General features: G+C 44.0%; 1 long non-coding RNA gene across 2 annotated transcripts in view; it reads left to right on the forward strand.

Moving 5' to 3' along the window:
• The window catches only part of LOC142058695 (uncharacterized), a 264,243-nt gene that overhangs the window by 2,664 nt on the left and 241,414 nt on the right, over positions 1-20,165 (forward strand). For both annotated transcript variants that reach the window (XR_012661066.1, XR_012661065.1), the window contains exon 2: positions 2,557-2,676. This is a non-coding gene — a long non-coding RNA (uncharacterized LOC142058695). The remainder of the gene's footprint in view (positions 1-2,556; positions 2,677-20,165) is intronic.

Consider the following 20,165-nt stretch of genomic DNA (forward strand, 5'->3'; position numbering starts at 1 on the left):
CATTGCTTTAATTAGTAATTGAAAGTTTAAAAAGAAAAGTGCCTATTTTTTATTGTTTCTACCATTTTAGAGGAGATTTTTCCACTTAGCCACCTCTTTGGAGGTGCTGGCAGCTCTGCTTTGGCTTTGGTCCAAAAATGTCTCTGATCTGAAAAACTGTCCTGGAAATGACACTAGAATAGCCTTTCCTGTGAGATTTCTGCTTCCTGCTGGGCTGACAATGCAGCTGGATTCAGTGGGACTTCCCCTGTGGTGAGGGGGGACATGGTGTGGCTGCACAGTAACTGAAGTCTCAGGCTCCTCTGAGCAGAGGAGGAACCTGTGAAGACCACGTTCTACTTTAAAACTTGAGGTTTTCATACTTGAGGGCTTTGCTGGTAGGTATTATTTTAAATCCTTCATGGGTGGAAGGCAGCCTTTAGATTTGTTAGTCTTATGAAAGAAATTTAGTGTTTGGAGTATTGTGCTGGGACCCAATAGAACTACTTTTGGAAAACTAGGAATATAACACCAGCCATCTGGCCACAGCTGGGCAATATTGCTTCACTCCTTTATTCTGTCTTTAATCTGCTGTTGGCTCACCTATGGCATGTAGTACAGCTGGAGGGATGCTGATAGTGTCACTCAGACATCGGGTGCTCTGATGATATTAGGGTGCTTGTCTCAGACATACAGTGAGAGGACAGTTCAGACAGGTTTTTTTATTTTCCTCCTTCCCAACCAAAAAGCTGGAGCCCTGTAGCTCCAGTTGTGCAGAACGGGGTTGGGACTCAGAGAACCAGTTCATCTTAAATTGGCACCAACTGCCATTTGGAGGTTGAAGGTAGTGGTTCCATCATTCAAGGTGTCCCTAAAGGAATCCCTAAAGCCTCTTTCTAAATCCCTGGTGCCTCCTGCCTCTCTTCCTGAGATCTGCTGTCTTGCAGACCTTGCTTTTATGGAATCTGCCAGGCTGAAAGGTGCAGCCTGCTGTTCAGATCACATCTACAGAGGGCTCATGCTAGACTTAAGCCCATATTATGTTTGTTCCTATGTGATGCTTATATTAGTCTTGTACTTTGTCTGGGAATTTGGATTGTGTGTCTTGGCTAGGCTCTGTCGTATATGTTTAATCCTAGCTCCTTTGCCCTCCTGCAAGGACTTGCTAGGGACCAGGAAGTGAATGGAGTACCTTGTAGAGATGACTTCGAGGGAAAGCTGGCTGCCAGCCAAAACCCCCATCCAGCTACAAAAGCAGCTGTTTCAGCCCAAAGAATCTGTAAGCAGAATTATTTTTTTAGCACCTCATCATACTTCCTGCAGGAGCTTGGGCAATCAGACAGGTTTTCCATCCTGGTAGGCTAGGAAACATGGGGTGCTTATTTAGATAAGTTGGTGACTACTGCTTGGTGATCACAATGCTGAGAGAGCTGCTTGTGGGTGAGGGCAGAGAAAAAATCTTGAGCGTGAAAAGGGTAACACTTGGGCCAAATCAATACTGGAGGTTTGAAGTCAAGTTTCAGTCTTTTTCCTGTGCCTGCTAATTCCAAGCCACAACTAGGGCAGGTTTGCTAACTTCTGCAGCTGGATCTGGAAGATGTGTGTGTGTGTGCGTGCATGCCTCAGGCACAGTAGAAAGCAAGAATTTTCCTAGCCTGTGACACAGCCTACCTGGAGGACTGGCTTTGTCCTAGCTCTGGGGCTGGGGTGGGAAATCCCAGCTGTCCAAGCATCAGTCCTGTCTGGAACCCCTTCTACACTGAGAAGTACCTGGAGTTAAAAAGAATGAGTGTTGTTTGGGAGAGCCTAACTGGCACAGGAGAGTAGAGACACCTGCTCCCTATATCTGATATATAGGTCCCACTGTCAGTTCTTTTACAGGAAAAAAATCCTCCAGATCTTGACATCAGACATAAGGAAAACAGATTTGTGTGATATAACAACAAAGTTAGATGTAGTGGACTGGTTCCCCTTTGCTCTTCATCTCCCTGCTGGCCTGGAGTGGTGAAATTCCTAATCTCAGCACCAAGACATGCCCTCTTTGCCAGGCCTCATCTTGCCCAAGGTGGCTTGTGTTGAGGCTGTGACTGGGAGAATAAAGCCTGGTGTCTATTTTTCTAAGACTGTAGCAATCTTTTGCTGGTGCCCAAGGATCTGCTGTCGAGCTGCTGCTTCAGGGTGCTGTTTTGGAGCCGCAGGGGCCTTCTAGGCAGGTCCTGGCCAGGGCTGTCTGCCCTCCCCTGTCCCAGGTGCTCATGCCCTCATGGAAGGAATGAGTGAACCATGCAGAAAGCAGCTCTGACACAGTTTACAGCCCAGCACATTAAGATAATGCTGATTGGTGCTGTTTGGCTGCACCCGCTGCTTCCTCCATTGTGTCGTTACTGTGTGGGGTGACAGCCTGTTCATGATGCTGCTGTTACAAATCTGGTTTCCCGCTGTGATTTTGAACAGCACTGCTGTCCTGGAGACAATCTGTGGTACCGCAGTTCACAGAGAACTGGGTTCTCCTTTTCTGCCTCTTTATGCCATTACAAGGCCCATGGGACTAACATTCTCAAAATTCTCAATTTACAGTTTGGTCCCAGCTGGCTCTGTTGTGCCCTGCATTCAGCCTCCAGAAAGCCTGTGTCATGCGACAAGAGACATTTTAGCTGGAAAAGTCAGTCACTGTTCAAGCTTGGCCCAGGTCCTTAGGTAAGGGGTAAATTTGCCTTTGTTTTTCAAACACAGCAGTAAGCAATAAGTTCAGGGTTATGGATGGCAGCAGAACCACATAGTGCAGAGTGGGTGGGGGGTACATGTCCTCACCTCTGCCCAAATATGTCTCCCCTTGGGGAATGCTTACAAAATTGTTTCTCTGCAACTTTGATGGCACTTGCTGTCTTCTATTGTAGTCCTTTTTATATTCATAACTTTGACGATGGCAGTAATTCAAGAGTGATACAAGCAGTCAACTGCTACCAGCCTTGCTGGCTGGCTGCTTCAGGCCACCATTTCAGAAAGCTCCAGCAACAGGGTGCTTGGGGAATGTTGCTTGTTCTGACCTGGGGCTTTATTGCTATGAGCAAGCCTTAGTTACAAAACAAATGTTACTTCTAGACCTGACTCTCTGAATTCTGTGGCACCCTTATACATGCAGCAGGATGCAACATACTTTTTTCTTCCTGCCCCAAACTGTTGGGTATCGCTTGCTGTGTCAGCCTAATGCAGGGGTGAGTTTCATTGGGTAAAGTGATGCCTGCATATGGATGAAAAACAGATGAAAGCATAATGTGAGCCAGCAGCTAGAAATTAAAGTTAGATAAATGTAAGCTAGAAATAAGGTATGTGGTTTTAACAGAGACTATTTAACTGTTGGCACCAATTATCAAGAGATACAGTGATGGTTCTGCCTCTTGATGTCTCTGAAGAAACCACGTCTTGCTACCTCAGCCAGAAGAAATTTGGGACATCAGATGAAATTCAAGAATATTTTTATGCAGGAGACCAATATGAACATTCCTGCTGCCCTCTTAAAATCTACAAATCTAAACATAGCTGTTTTAAAGGTACTCAGCACTCTTTAGAATAAGTATTGCTGTTCTGTGACAATTCCTCTTTCCCTCTCCTTATCGCTGTTTTCCTAACATGTTACTCTGAGCTGGTGGATGGTAATCAAACAGGTCATAAGCTGTGTTCATTAAATACCATGGTATGTCTGTATAATGTGGAGTGGTAGTTTATACCCAGATATGAAACAGAGGCTGGTCTATGAAGGGGGTTCATGCTGAGGTCATGGCTTGCTGAGCATTTCTTTTGGTGGCAGTATGGTCAGAAGCTTCTCCTTCCACTTCTGCTCCTTTTCTGCTTTCTTGTTTTTTGTTTTGTGTGTTGGGGTTTTTTTTAGATAAAGCTACCAACACCATCATATGTCAGGATATGATTTCTTTCCAGCTGCAAAGGCTTTTATCTTGAGTGATTTCTCACTGACTTTCAGTCTTAGCTGTCATCTTAGGGCTGCCTGAATTTGTGTCTTCAAACTAGTCTGGGAATGTAAGAGCTGGGGGATAAGCTGTCTGTTGCTGAAAGGGGCACCCATTGGGAGTTGCTTCACCAGGTGGGAGAGAATGTCATGGCCAGAGATTAACTAGGACTTCAGCCAAGGGCCTGGGCAGTGGTAACCTCAAAACACTCACTGTCTAGGCCAAGGCTAACTGTGTGAGGGGCACTGATGTTTCTGAAGGAGGTAGGACAGAGATCTAGTGACTGGAAGATCCAAACTTTTTTTCATTTGACCTGAGATTTGGCACATTAGTGGGTTTGAATCCTTGTGATCCTTGAATGGCTTTATGCTATGAAAGGAAGCTTGGGCCTCCTGAAATGCCCTGTGCCACAAACACAGCCTACTGTGGACTATATTAAAACTGGTTTCCTAACTGAGTTTTTGTTTGCTGGATACTTACTAAGTGGGAGAAACTTTCAAAATTAGTCCAAATGCCCAATTGTAGTTTTTAAAATTTGATTTTCTGTGTTGCTAATCCTATTAACTATTTTGAGCTTAGTAAATAAATTCCCCTCCATCTATTTCCTTTGACTTGCTGAATTTAAGGGTGATGTCAGTGTTGTAATCTAATATTAAAGCATCACAGCACTATGGGCATGTTGATCGTCTCAACAACCAGTGAACTGCTCCAGGCTAACCAGGGGGTAATAAAATATGTCTCCATTTACCTGCATTCATTAATGTGGAAGAAGTATCCTCCCTTACGTGACATTAGCCAGGAAACCTCTCTGATCTGCCCTGAAGGGGTTGGGTCCCTGAAGTCTGTGGATTGTTGGGGACATTATGATGGATGCTTCTGTTAAGCTGTGTTCTGTAAACACACCACCTTCTTCACCCAGTCATTGCCCTGCCAACTCCTCCCCATTCTCCCAAATCTCTGCTGCATTAAAGAAAGTCACAATTGCAAGGTCAAACTTTTAAATTCCTAGGTGCTGTGTATGCATGCTGCTGCTGAGTTGATCAAATGGTATTTGAAAAGTGCTAAGGATCTCTGAGATCAGTACAGCAGATCGTGAGATCAGCTAGACCTATGACACCCTCACAGAGAAATGCAGAAATGTTGGAGGTCAAAGGTTTGAGTAATAGGATGAGGAAGTTACAGCCCCATGTCTGAGTCATGATCTTTCGTTCTGCTCTTCTGAGAAGGGGATCTTTGTGCTTCTAGAATTGCATTAGTTTTGCTTTCCTTGATTTCAAAGGGAGGAAAAGTGGTTGTAAAAGAGGAACGTTTGTCTGTGTTTTCTTTCTTTCCTTTCTGTAAAAGCCTTATGAAAGCACAAGTCAAATTCACTTCTGGAGAAACAGGGCTCAGTCAGAGGGAGTGGTTATGGTGCTTTCCCACCCCAACAATTAATTTTGGTCTGATACTGGCAAGTGACCTCTAGCTCCCACCCTGCTGTGGGTGACCTTCCAAGTCCAGACTTGGAAGCTTCCATACAAGGAGCAATGGGAAAGGAGCAAAGCCTGGGATACTTCAGCCTAGAAAAAGGATGATTTTGGGGGGAATGTGACAGAGACCTACAAAATCTGGAGTGACATGAAGAGAGTGGATAGGGACTGAATGTTCCTACCTTTTCTCATGCAAGAACTGGAGGCCAACCAGTGGGGTCAGATTTCAAGCAAATTGAAGGGAGGTGGTTCAGGGTTTACCAGGTAGTAGACCTGGTGAACTTCATGTCAAAGGGTGCTGTGGGTACAAGGTGTAAACTTGTGTACAATAGTGTTGGAAAGCAAGATTTGTTACGGATTACTAAACAGACAAACAATCTAAGGCAAAAAAAAAGTATCTTACACTGAAATAATTGAAGGCTAAGTAAATAATTTGGGTTTGGGGAGGGAAGTACCATATTTTTTTTTCCTGTTCTTACTCTTTCCTAGGTGTCAACTCATAGCTTTTGTTGGAGACAGTAGTGGGCCAGGTGGACCCTTGGCTTGGACTTATATAGCTGATGTAGGAGTTCTGAGGCAGTTAAGCCTGACACTATTGTTATGGGGTGTTTTGTCCCCCAAAAGAAGCATCAGCACAACCAAAGCTTTCTGGAACATCCTGAGGATGGCTGGTCTCCTTAGAAATGGTTTCCAGGCTATTTCTAAATTGCAGTCTCAGTGATTATTTTCTTAATGCCCTCCCTGACCACATGAAAAATAAATGAGAAGGACTTAGCTTGCACAGGGAATTATCCCCTGAAGTATGAGGACTTCAGAGGGAGGAGTAAGGCTGCCATGCACAACAGGGGACAAGACAAAGGGGAGGTTTAGGTGAAGGTGCTACTGTGAGACTTCGGAAGATTAACATTTGGCAAGCTGTATTTTCTTGGAAAGTTTCACCTGGCTACAAACTGATACGTGGTTGGGAGGGTTGGGCAAGAGTCCACACAACCTGGACTGGGCTGGTGTAGGAACTGGTGGTGAAAAAGCAGCTCTGAACCGGAAGGTGTGGGCATGTATTGTTGTTGTTTGCTCTTGAGTGCAACCAACCCAAAGGAGTGATGCTGGCTGTTGGTTTTCTCAGAATGGGAAGCCAGGCTCTCTCCTTTCCAGACGTTGGTATCAGAAGGTCTGACAAGTCCTCAGAGGGTTTTTTGAGGGACTGCTTAATGCCATGTCTACATGGACCTTGTGTCAGGGAAATGCATATTCCCAGAACTGTTTTTCTGAAAGCAAAACTGCAGGACCTTTTATTTTTCACTTCTAAAAGACTAACTTCATAAATTTTGTACCTGGCAGAGCCTGCCTTTCTTTTGTGATAGCTGAAGTGCGCTTTTGCAGCCAGTTATGTGCACACAGGGAATCAGGGAGCAGGTGACTTCAACTTAACCATCCCTCTGAGCTTGAAGAGCAAGCCAAGGCAATACAAAAGGGACCTTCTAAGAGAATTGTGCAGCTGCACAGCCCTTATACTGGCCCCATGATTTGTGTATCTTTTGCCTTCAAAGAAGTGTCAGAGTTAAGGGAAGCTCCCCCAAATGGGATGGCTAAAAAAACTGTATCATCTTCCTGGAAGTACACATGCTTCTTTCTTTATAAGCCATTTGATATATTTTTCCTCTCTTTCTCTCTTTCTTCCCCTCCTCCCCTGGCAGCAGGATCTCTGGCCGTTGCATGCTTTTTGTTAAATCTTTCTGAATGTAAGCTTGTATGTTCTGACACAGGGTCAGAGAGTACCATGGCAGGGATAAAACTCAGCAACAAAATGGAAAGTTTTTTCTGGTTTTGATTACTGGACTTCACCAGTTATTGCTGAGTGCGTTCTTGGCTGGGGTCTGAAGACTGAGTTAAATATCACCCAGAAAGGAGCGTTCCATGATGCTCCTGAAACACTGAACTTCTGAAATATGGGGGGAAGGGATGTGGGTGGGGGGAGTTGTATCTTGGCCAGTTTCCAGCCTCTCTAAGGCTACTGTCACGCTTAACCCACACATTCTGCTTTTGCAGTATCACTGAAAGAGGTTATTTAACTTCCCTTCCTGATACAAACAACTTCCACTGTTGTGTTGTTGGGTTTAGGTTGTTTGTCTCTAATGAAAGCCCCATGCTTAGCGATGAATTCATGTAACTAATTGCATACTCAGCTTTGCAGCTCTGTTATCTGAACGAATAATCACTTCCTGCATCTTTGTTTGTCTTTGCCTCCATGCTGTTGTAATGATGGTCTGGGAGGTACTGTGCTGCTCCTGCAGCTGCTTTTCTCTGCCCTAAGGCACATCAGCATGTGGGGAGGAAAAGCAATTCCTGGTTATTGCTGCATCTTATTTCAATGCCTTAAACACAGGCTGCTCTGTAACATGGAATATAATTCCTCTTATTTCTGAGGGGGGAGGACAAGGAGCCTTTATGTCTATTGTGAAGACTGGAGTTTGCACCTAAGGGGAACAGTGGCAAAATACATCTGTAACCTCTGGGCAAGTGCAGAGAGGTGCAGAGGAGGTGTAAGTCGGGGGGGGCTGATCCCCAGTTACCTGGTGTGAGCATTTGTACTTAGATGGCATGGGATCTGTGGGCATCTGTCTTGGTGGCTGCTGTGATACTGGCCAAAGCTGCAGAGATGAAGTGTCAGGGCCCTGAGCATACCTAATAGGACTTATTTGCCCTGACAAGCCTGCCATGGGGCCTCCACCCACTCCCCTGCCCATGGGCTCAGGGGCTCCATTTAAGCTCAGTCCATGACTTTCAATTACTCCTGTAAGCTATGGTGAGCTGTACCTGTCTCTGACTCCATACAGCCATGCCTGTGCCTGGTTGTGGACCTTAGACTGGGACCCTGACCCATGGGCTGTCTTCCTGGGTCTGCTTGACGTCGGACCTGCCTGGTGAACACTGGACTGTCTCTGACCCTGGTTACTGTCATTGGAGCTGACTCTGACCTGCAGTTTGACTTCCCCGCTTGACCTGCCTTATCATCACGAATGATCTGGATTCTTCGTTGACCCTGGCTGCCATCCCCAGACTTGGCTGCTGATGTCACTTATGTCCTGTGGGATGGGGGCATGGCTGGCAAGCCCTGCCCTGTCACCTGACTTACCCTTCTTGACTCCTTGTCCTGTGGGGAACTGCAGGCCCTTGCTGCTCCTTGACCCTTGAGAGGTTTCTATAAAGGGGTGAGTATTTGGAAAGATCCATCTTGGTGTGAAACAATTCCTCAGCTAGTAGCACAGCAAGATAAGATCACGTGGTTTGGGGGATATCCTGTCTGCCCACTGGGGAAGGTGACACCATGCATCAAAGTTGTGCCTTCCTTCAAATCTCCAGTGTGGTAAATAGGTTCTCACCAGCTTATTAGTTGCAGAATTACTTAGCATTCCAGCAGTGGGATGTGATGTAGATCTTAACCCAGCTGGCTGGCCAGGCAAGAGCTTCTCTCCAGCCTCAGGAAAGGATGTTTGGTGATTTGGGGGTTTGTTTCTTGTTTGCTTTCTAAGTTGCTAACACTTGTAGTGTTTTCTGCTGAGTTCAGCAATCTACCCTGTACTGTGGGGCTTGCAACCTCTCAGGACAAGAAAGGAAGCAACTCTTCTGCAGAATCCTTGCTGAACAGGTTCCCTGAAAAATATGAGGAACTCACAATTGCTTGCTCCTTGGAAGAAAAGATCATGACAGATGCATTTACAGAGAAGAAACAATAACAATCAACAATAGACAGGAGGAAATGGCTCCTCTGAGAAGAGGAGCCAGACTAAGGGAAGAAGAATGTTTGGGTTAGATAAGTAAGTTTTATAAGAAGCATGGAGAAAATGCTGAGAAAGCAGATGTGGTAAAGGAGGGACAGGGGCTGAGCAGCAGCCCATGGGGAGAGCGTGTGCCATGTCAAGAGGCCACCTGTGAAGCCAAGCCTCCTCACTGATAAGACTGCTATGTAAACAGAATTGTTGCAGCATTGTCCCCTAAGAGACTAGGCCCAGCTAAGCAAAGCCATGCATTTTGCCCTAGGGCAGCTCTCTCAAGGGAAGGAGCAGAGGTTTCCTTGTGAGAGACACTGCTGGGTCACCCCACTCACTTGGTGTTCCTGATGGCAGCTGTGTGTCTCCTGAAGGTCAGGTAAATACACAGAGGCAAGTGTGTGGTAGCTTCTGCCAGCTGTTGCTGTCTCAGGGGGATGGAGACAGCTGTACAGAGGGCACTAACCCTCCCAAAGGGGCCTGCACGGGGCTTGTAGTGCAAGAAACCTCTTCTCACCTGTGATGTGTACCCTTAATTCAGTACTGTTTTGTACTAAGTCCGTCCTGCTCCCATCTCTTTCCTTGCTAAGCTTGTCTCAAGCTGATGGCAAATAAAACCTATTTTTCCCCTTTTCTGTAAGGCTCCTAACTTCGCCTATGACTGCAGAGAGTGGAGGTTGCAAGCTCTTGATAACCTTCAGAGATTTATAGCAAAATCCTTCTGCATGCGCTATACTCTTCAGAGTGCAGAATATAAAGGGTGCTCTGGGGATGGCTGAGAGATGTCCATGACCTTTGGAGATCCCCATTTGTTACTGAAGGGTAAAGTGGGCTAACTGTGGTGTCATTGGGAGCCTCTGCTCTCTTGTTTCTTCCCATATGAAGGGATTTGAGTGACCCAGCAGCCTCTGTTTTGCTTCTGTGCTATAGCCCCAGAGGAGCTTTATTAGATATACTACATGCAGCTCACAAGGCACAGGTCCTTGTCAAAGTAATAATTCTCACCATGTTCCTCTGAAGCTTTTCTGACTATTGGAGAGACAAATCAAGGCTGAAGAATCTTATTGTTGCAGAAAATAGGGACAATTGTGGTTTTCCCACACAAAGTCATAGAAGAGTGCTGTTGTGTTTCTTGAGATTTGGACCTGGATTAAACTAGAAGTCTGGAACTGGGGACATGTGAATAACTTGAACCAAAGCTGGAGAAAATTTTCCTGTGATCCCTTGTGAAACATAATTCACTTACCCACCTGATGGATGTTGTGTGACCCTTAATTATTGTAAAACCAGAATGTGCTCCTGCTCCTAAACTTAGTGTGCCTTTTTTCTTGCACTTTCTGAGCAATTTCTTTGGACATCTTAAAACTTTTGGATATTATTACTGTCATTATTCTGCCCAAGTAAAATGTAAAGTAACACAACCCTGCTCTGATTATAAATAAGATCCTAAAACTATCCCTTGCTTACCTAAGTTTGGGCTTCCGATGTGGGGACTGCATTGGAGCTGACCTGGTGTTGGAAAAGTATTTCCAGCTGTTCAAGCACTGCAGAGATCCTCTGTCAAGGGTTGTTCCTATAGCCTAGACTGTCCAGTGTCATCATAAGGGGAAAAGATGGGTTCTTAATAGGTGTTTGTTAACTTGCATATGTACTGCCAGGTCAAGGTGGGTCCTAAGCTCCCAGTCACCTCTATTGTGATGTGTTAACTTGTATACAGAGATCTTGCATGTACAAGATGTCACCTGCTAATTGAAATCAAGAATATGCATTTCTCTTCAAATAGTTAACCACCACGCAGACATGATGTTCTCCTTTGCTAGGCTGTCCTGAGCCAGTATAGCAGGTGCTAGCCTTTTGAGAAAACTCTGCTCTGAAGTGCATGGTGCTCTAGCTGAATCCATTTCCCCTTGTTCCTCTTTAACATATGAGTGGGGATGTGGTTCCCTCTGAAAATCATGAATCAGCTAAATATACACAGTGCTTCTTTGGGGAGAGCTGACTGTAGTAATGGTCTCTTGCTTCCGCTCACATATTTTATTCTATTTTGAGGCAAATATAGATTACCACACAAGAGTTGCATATATTATCATGACTCAAAAATGTCTTTAGGGTACATTTTCTTATGTAATGCTGGTTTGCCATGCTTACTTGCAGACCAGTTTGCAGATCTTTCCATCCAAAACTGAGATGATTTGCTTTCAGATTGACCAAAGATCAGCTCCTGAATTCTTCTGTGCTGGGATCTCACAATGAGACAGATACTGCCTTCAGCTCCAGAGAAGAGCTAGATTTTACAGGTGTTGATCTAGAGTAAACGTAACCTCAAGCTGCCCATCACCTGAAACAGCTAGGAGGGATTTCTGCATAATCCTACCTCCCCCATCACTGGAAGATCTGTGGAATGACAATGCTTTCCCTCAAACACGGATTCTGTCTTGTGCAAAAGATAGGATTCGGATGTGAAGAGGTTTTACAGAAAATATTCTATTTCCAGCAGGCCTAGTGTTGAAAGACTGCTATTCTTATATTAGACATCCCTTGAGCAGTGGTGTTTACCCTTCAATATATCCACACATTTCATAAATTAAAAGTTAGCTACATGTTCGACTAATTGTTTCTTCAATATACTATTTATGGTGGATGCTTCCTTCCATGCATCATGGATGCATAATAACACATTCATTGGGAGGGAATTTGTGGATTAGAAGCTCTGTAGTGGTCACAAGCAGTTATTTTCTTCTGTATTTGATTCTGCATGATGCTATTAACCTGATACCTGTTCTATTCCTGGGATGATCTATAATCAGAATATGGGGAGTAGGAATCCTCCCTTCTATTGATTTCGTGTGAGCCTCAGCAAACTCTTTGGTCTCCTTTCTTGTAGTAGTGAAGTAGGCTGTTAGTAGAAGTAACTTGCTTCTTGAGTTAGTGTGCATGGCTTGACCTGGAGAATTCTGTGTCCTGAACTTCAGACACCAATCCTTAACTGCAAGCCTGGGTCTGTTATGGAAAACGTTAATGGGTAGCTATCCTCCAAAATGAGCTGCAGAAAGTTATGCATATCTATCCTTTGCAGCTCTTCCTTTTTGAAAAATGTCATCACTGATTAAGGATTGCTCTGAATTGAATTATTTGCCTTAAGATGGGAACCACATTTCCAAATACAGTGAAATGTTGGAGGTTGAAGAAAAAGGTGAGTAGGAAAAGCAATTTTACACCCCTAGGGAAGCTTGACCACAAAAAAATATAACAGATGTTGCAAAATGCTGTAGCTGAGAAGTGACAATCAGGCTTTTCCAAAGTGTGCTCCAGGTAAGTTTGCTCTCTAGCTGGAAGGTGTAACTGGAAGAATGATTCCAGTCTCTTAACTGAATGAATGCAGTCTTCCTTCCAACATTGCTGACACTGGTGCTTTGCTGCTTCCCTTCCCCTGTTCAGTGCTAGAGGAAGGATGGTGCTGGTGGCTGGTTCTCTTTGCTGTCTGACAGGTGAATTCTGCCAGTACTGCAGAGTGAAATACAGAAGTTAGCTCAGCGTGCACCTGGTTGCTTTACAGGATCCTTGTGTTGGATAGGAATGATTAGCACTCACTCCAGCCCAGAATGTGTAAGGGTGGTGGCTCCCTCAGAACATCGGTAGGAATAGGCTGTGAGGTAAATACATCGGAGTACGGAAAAAAATTAATCAGGAATAGAATTGACAATGGGAGTGAAACTTTAGTCTTCATCATGATGGGATATGAACTCTGAGTTAAAAATCTGCTGCTCCCCAGAAACAGAATGGCTGGTTGATCTGTGTTCTTATCTGAGATATGTTGTTGGCTTTTCCACTGACCTTCTCGCTGCTTCTTCAGACAGCTGGATCAGCTTGTCTTCTGCTGGAATGACCTATTACTTATCAGCTCATTATCAAAGGGTTTACAAAAGGCTTATGCCAAAGGCCAAAGGGTCAATATTCAGAAACATCTGCGTTTCTTCCATTATCCCTAGGAGGTGAATCATATGTGGCATTCAGCCCTTGAAGTAACTTGAGCATGTGAGAGGCAAGCATGCCTCATCTGTGAACTTGAGACACAAGTGCAGTGTGTAAATGGCTGTCTGCCATCATTTGACTGATCCTGAGTAGGAAGTTAAGTGTTTGCTTGCTCACAGCTCCCATTTATTCTGCTATCCAACCTCTTTAGTGAACATAAAGCTTGTAGTGGTATTGAGGTGGGAGAAAAGCAGGTGGCTGAGAGGCAGTGAGATCCTGCTTACTGTAGTCTCTACATTCAACTTTCTTACTTCATTATGAAGAAATACTTGAGGAAAAATTCAATGGCTCAGCCTTTCAAGGTGATTTCTGAAGCGCAGAAACAGTCCTGACAAAATGGAAGGCCGAGGCTGGTCAGATATGCAGCAAATGCAACAACAGAACAGCCCAGGTGGAGAGAAGGAGCTATGACTTGTTATCTGAAAGAAGGCAAATATTGGCTAAGGGCTGCTGCTTTGAGATGTTCATCTTCAACCAGAACCAGACATGTGATCAGAAAATTATATTTGTTTCTGTCTTCCTCATCAGTCATTTAATGAAAAATAATTACAATGGATTGATCCTTTTGAATGTTTTGAACTTATCATCCCAAAGCCAAAACCCATCACGGACACTGATGCTGCTTTTCTCTTGTAAAAAGGTCACATCTGAGCAGACAGTCAGTCATTCAGAGTTGAGTGTTGGCAGAAATACTCACTCACATCCCAAGCAGGGTTTCCTCCTGTGTGGGACAGTCTCATTAATGTTAGGAAGCTTCTGTAATTTTGAACACTTGGAAGCTGAGCAAAATCTTCATTTGATACCTCAGGATGTACTGATTGGTAAGAGATTGTGAAAAAAGGGATGACATACTATGAATTTGACAACCCTAATGGTGTAATTTGCATTTTTTGAAACCTTTGAATTTTGCAGGATAGAATTAAATCTGCAACATTCAATTTTTTTTCCTAAGAAAGATGATCTTTTATAAACTGGAAACTCTTTCATAGTAATTGATTTCTCTGGTTCCTTCTGGGTGGGGAGGAACTACAGTATCCTGTGATGCTGAACAAGATGTGCTGATATTAATCCTTTATTTCCCTCTGTCCCACAAGAAATTTATACCTGTTGAAGGATTGGGTAGACTATTGAAATGCTCTCTTTTCGCATTGTATAAGTCCATGGGAGCTATTGAATTGGAAATCAGGTTCCCAAACCATTGCCCACAGGAGGGAGAGAGAGATCTTGACTGATTGTTCTTTGTTAAACAAAGAGAAATGTCCTGAAGTTCTGGTGCAGGGGAAAATGAGTAAAGTATCTTGAGGATTACACTTGGTGCTTTTGGTCATGGAGAGGCAACCTCTGTTCTTCAGCAGCCTATAGAGTATTTCCCAATGAAACACTATTGCTGGGGCATGGAAAATGGGCTCAAGAAAAAAAAACAATAGGGATGACACTTATCATTGGCAAGAAACCCTGTTTCTGAGGGTTTATGGGGAAAGACTGTCATCTGGTTATTGTGAAAGAGGAAAGCAGTCTTATCTATGCACCAGCCTTTGAAAACAATGATGCCATGTCAAAATCCACCCGTGTTTGCCCCACATGGATAAAAATCATGACCGGGGAGGCTAATGTTCTTCAACCATCATACTTTGTTTTGCAGGACTTGCCTCTGAAGACAACCAGAGAGGTCTTAATCTCTTTCCAAACTCCGGGAGATCTCAGAGTTCTGATCTTCTACTCTAGAAAAGGTGGTTTGGAATGCAAATTGTTTAGGTCAGGGCTTTTTCCCCCCTGTAGCTTTTATCAGAATGGCATTACTTTTGCATATCACTTTTTATCTTTACTTTTCCCTCTGTTCTAAGAGGTTCCATTGCCCTCGTGCCCTCAGAAGCACCTGAGGGCCCTGTTTTTCTACCCAGCCCTGAGATAAACTGGTCTAGAACTATGTGTCCAGTGCAATCGTCATTACTTGATCCTGGCTGCAGTGTAATGTCTTTGCCAAAGAGATACTTGCTCTGAGAACCAAATATATTTTCACCTTTGAAGCCCAAGCAGCTCTGTCAGAATTAATTAGAAACACACAAGTGCACAGGTCCTGGAGTGGCTTTTTGCTGTTTCTTACTCAAGGAGTGTGCTAGAAAGTAATTTTTATTGTAATGCTGACTGCTCAAATTGAAAATTACAATTGCATTTTTGCCAGAGCTGGGCTTCTAGATGAGGAGTGGTGTTAAATACATAAAGTGTCCCTGCATGGCATGTCACCCTACCTCTAGCTCCAAAACCAGAGAAGCTAGTTTTAAATTTTTCTTTGTCATAAGATGACTGCCTAGCCCTGAAACTGTACAAGAACTTGAAATTTATAAAGATATCCCAAATAACCCAAAAGCATCATTGAGTGTATCACTGATGATGACACACTCAGAGCTAATTGAACTATTGAATTATGTTAACAGAATTTCAGGGGAAACTTAAACTATAACTCTTGTGAGCTAGGGACAGTGGCTCTGGAAAACATGCACCATCTCAAGCCTGCTTGTCTCCAGAGCTGCTTTTCTGTCCCTGGATCATCAGTAGGTGAATGATTCCTCCCCTCCCGCCCTGAGATTCAAGTGCAGAAAATCATCAGAACTTGTAAATCTTGTTTTCCAAAATGTATTTTGCCAACTTTGCTGAACAGGGGCTTGTGGCATAACGGCATTTTGATAGACTTGTGCTCTTAATGAAACCAGTAGTTGTGTTGTAAGGGAAAGGTGAGTGTGGAAAGGGGAGAAAATTCTTCATTTTGAGCTGCCCTTCCACAGGTTGCTTCAGTTACCTTCAAACCTTTACATCAAGAAGTTTGAAAGAACAATCTGCAAGACAAAAGAGCAGGAGAAATGCAGAGCACCAATGGCTGCGAGTGCTGGAGGAAAAATCCTTCCCACCAGGCTGGGAAGTCCAGCACTTGCACACTGCAGAGGAAGGGGTGAAGCATAGATGTCCTGCACAATGTCTTCTAGGAAAAATTCCTCTTGGCCTGAAGTTTGGCATCAGGAGACAGGTGAGACATTCCTCAATCAGCTCTTGGAAGAGGAAGTTGAAAGCAGAGATAGGAACAAGCTGTGGGCAATTTGAATTGCTTTAATTATTCAATTAACTTTGCACTAGTGTGGGTGATGAGAAGATGGAGAGTTCTGATAATGCACTGAACTATTATTAGGGAATCCTCAGGACTTTTTGATTACTTGCCTGATAAAAGGACTGTGCTGCAGTGAAGACCAGTTATTGTAGGAGCTGTTCAAGAAAGATGGCAACTAATGCTTGGGGAAGAGGTTTCCCTAAGATCCAAAGCTAACCTCACTTGGGCTTTTCTATTTGCCAGGTACTGTTACTCTTTCAAAGCATTTCACTCCCCAGTTGAATGGGGTCAACCTGATGTTCATTACAGGCTGCACCTGCACTCTATTCTTCAAAGCCATTGCACAGAATGCTGTTATCCTTTCAGAACAGTGACTGGGGAGAAGCAGTAACAGTGGATGGCTTAGGGGTTGTGAGCCCAAGCAATGACTTTGTCTGGCTTTGCCAACCTAGCAGCCAGGAAGAAGGGGACAAGAGGAGCCTAACCGTGAGCTGAGCTGCTTTGCAAAAGCTTGGGCAGATATCTTTACTTCTTGCATTGCCAGGGATTGCCTACCAGTGTCTAGCTTTTGGTCTTGGCTGTAGATGTCAGGAGAGATCTGCAAGACTTCAGTAATGGTAGGGAAGTTCAGGCTTCCCCTGCTCTCCTGTGTGGTGACCCTAGAGCCAAGTACATCTAAATAGCTTGTCTAAAATACATATGAATAGGGTACTTGGAGCCCTTAGCTTTGACAATAACTATTTATGAAGGCATTTGAAATGCAGTGATTCTGTCAGTGCTGCTGCATTCAGACTTTCCACCCCTGTCTTTGTTTCTGCTCTGTTGCAGAGCAACATAGAATTAGCCATAAAGCTGTGCTTGAAATAAAGCCTGGCATACCAGATAGATGATTTTGTGGCCTCAGCCACCTGGTGTAAGGCAAGTTCACCAAGGTTATGGTGGGTTGACTTATCTATGCCACCGGTGGGATCCACTAATTGCAGTGGCAGGTGGTAACTGTTACCTTCGATTTGGTGGTTTGGGAACAGGGGAAGAACTTGGATCCAAGTCAGACTGGGGAAGAAGGGCTCTCTGAAATGAAGTTAGAACTGTGCTGGTTGAACATGTTCTGAGTTTCTTTGCTTTTGGAAGCTTGGTTACTTTGCAAGTGTGAGAAGGGACAACTTGCTTGACTTCTCATATGTGTGGTAGGTTTCTACTGGTTTTATTTTCCTTCAGTCTCAGAGAATGACAGACCCTAAATGGTGTAAGTTTGTGAGTGTGTTTAAAGGCTGGGGCACAGATGAGAAGGTATCTCTCCAGGAAGAGTATTTTTACAGAGAACTCAGTGAGTAATGAATTGAGATCTGCCTCAGGGTATGTGATGTTGTGCTGGGCACAGCATCACCCTGAGAGCTCTGGAGTTAAAGGTGACTGTAAGTAAACAAGTGATCTGAGTTTTATTGACAGGTTATCTTATGTATATCTGGAAAGAGCTCTACCTTCCTATCTAGTTCTCAGCCCTTCCTCACATGCAATTCTATCTCTTTGGTGCTTGCCTTGGGATTCTTGCCCTGGTTGCTCAAGTAAAGGGTCTGTTGTTCTTGGCTTTCTGTACTTGAGTGCTTCCCCAGGTTAATGGGAGACTAGAGCATCTCCAACCATGCTTCTGTTTGAAGTGCTTCAGGAAAATACAACTTCAGCTTATTTACATAGGCTTGAAGAGAAGTGTTGGATGTTGCTGGTGGAGAGGCAGGCCATGTGGTAGCAGGGAGTACAGTGTAACCCCCAAATACATCAGTTGTGACTGAATCCTAGTCTCTGAGTTTTTTGGGTAGCTGTTTGCTCACAGGATGCACAGGTCTGTAGGACTGTAAAAAAAACGCTGGAGCCAGGGGTCAGCAGGGTAAGCTGTAAGGGAGCTGGAGTGTTAAAAATACAGGAATTGAGAGCTAAGAAAACTGTTGTCCTGAGGGGAAATTTTAAGAAAGGGAAATAAGTTATTTCTGTGCGTGATTTCTGGTCCTCTCCCATTATAAAGTGCTGGCTACAGAGAAACTGGGATGGCAAATGATAAGAGGAGGCTGCCCAGGTCAGCAGGGGAACTGCAAAGTCAAGAATCTCAGTCTCACAGTACTAAAATCCAGGAGCACTTAGAACAAGGCCAAATAGGAGAGAAGCATAGGCTGTTACTGGGATCTGCTTATAGCAGTGAGATCTGTTAAACATGCATGAAAACCCTGCAGCCAAAGAAAGCATCGATCAAGAAGCTCAGCGGTGTGAGGAGACTTTGTAATCCCCTCATTTGCTTGTTTGGAAGCTATCTCCAACACAAATTGATTCAGCTGACAGACGACTGGCTCTTTGTGCCCATGGGAAGGAGGTGGGATCTGACTGCTTTCAGTTGAACTTTCTGGATCTGTTTGACTTGATCAGCTGGCTTGTTTTGGTGATAAAATACAGTGTGTTCTGATAATTTTGTATAGGCTTAAGTGTTGTTGGGTCTGTTGTGATAAAACATCCCCAAAATACTGGTGAGATTATGATTAAGCAATAGCTTGTAACTAAGCTGTGTGTGCTGTAAGTAAAGAATCAACAACAAAAAGAAGCAGCAGGGGAAGGGCAAGACAGGAAGAGAAATGTTTCTGGTGAAGAATGTAAAATGGTATTTTGTTTTTTGCAGAGCATGTGGAGAACGTGGGTGGGTTGACAGGAACGTATTTAGAGTTTTGTGCCTATCATGACTGAGAGAGTGTGCAGTGTGTATACCATACTGCTAGGCAGCTTGTTCCTCACAGGCATCGCTGTATAACAGATACATGTGCAATCCACCCTTAATGTGTCCGTTGCTCTTACAATGATACATCTCATGTATTGCACAAGGTTGCAGTGCATTGCAGTTCATGCAACAAAAGCAGGAGAGAAAACAAAAGGTGCAGAGGACGGCTATCATGTGCCCTAGGGAAACACAAGGTCTCCTTGCTTCTCAGCCACTTCTGCATGGTGCGAGGACCACCCTACCTGGCCCACCCATCAGTGGGGGCTTTGCTGGTGTTTTAGCGGTTCCTCAGAAGCAGCCTTCTAGACTTGAGAAGCCCATTGTGAGCTATTTCCATCCTCCGCTGCAATATAGCAGACATCTCTGGCATGACTCTAAGTCAAACTGTGTCAGTCAGCTGTCTTGGGAGCACATGCAAATCTCATTTAGGCCTTTACAGAAAAGATGCACAATTCCCTTAGTGCTTGTATAGATTTTCCATAGTGTGATATTTGGCTGCTTAGTCATAGAGTTATCTGGTCTCCTTGGCTGTACTGCAAAAGAAAGACTTTATTTGTCTTAGCACAAACACCTTGATATGAGTGTCAGACGTGACAGCGAGTATGTGCTTAATTAAACAGGGTCCTTAATAGGTTTTGTTATCATTTTAGTGCTCTGCACTTGAATCACATCTCTTAAAGGGCTATTTAATGAATTTCTGAGGCTATCTGACAAGTAATGTTCTTTGCTTGCTTGTTATGTAAAATTCATTAATGTCTCCCTTTGCATACATTGTAGAATTTCAAATATTATGACTTAATTAGCTTATTGCAATTTATGGCATGGTGGAGGTAGTTTTTTACTTAATGATCTTATGCAGAACTAACCTGTTCAAAACAAGCAAACAAATAGAAACTCATTGTTTTGGTGTCCCTGCTGAAAAATATCTCCCCTTGACCCGCACTACCTGGGGACTTTTCCATAGCTTGCTAACCTTTATGGTTCCCATAAAAAGGGGAAAAATCTGCTAGCAGTAAGCAAAGCTTTTGTTTTAGGGGATTGGCAGGACTCAGCCACACTCATTGCTTTGAGCACAGAACTTTGAATGTGTATGTT

The sequence above is a fragment of the Phalacrocorax aristotelis genome, chromosome 6 (genome assembly GCF_949628215.1).
Source record: "Phalacrocorax aristotelis chromosome 6, bGulAri2.1, whole genome shotgun sequence".
Lineage (NCBI taxonomy): Eukaryota > Metazoa > Chordata > Aves > Suliformes > Phalacrocoracidae > Phalacrocorax > Phalacrocorax aristotelis.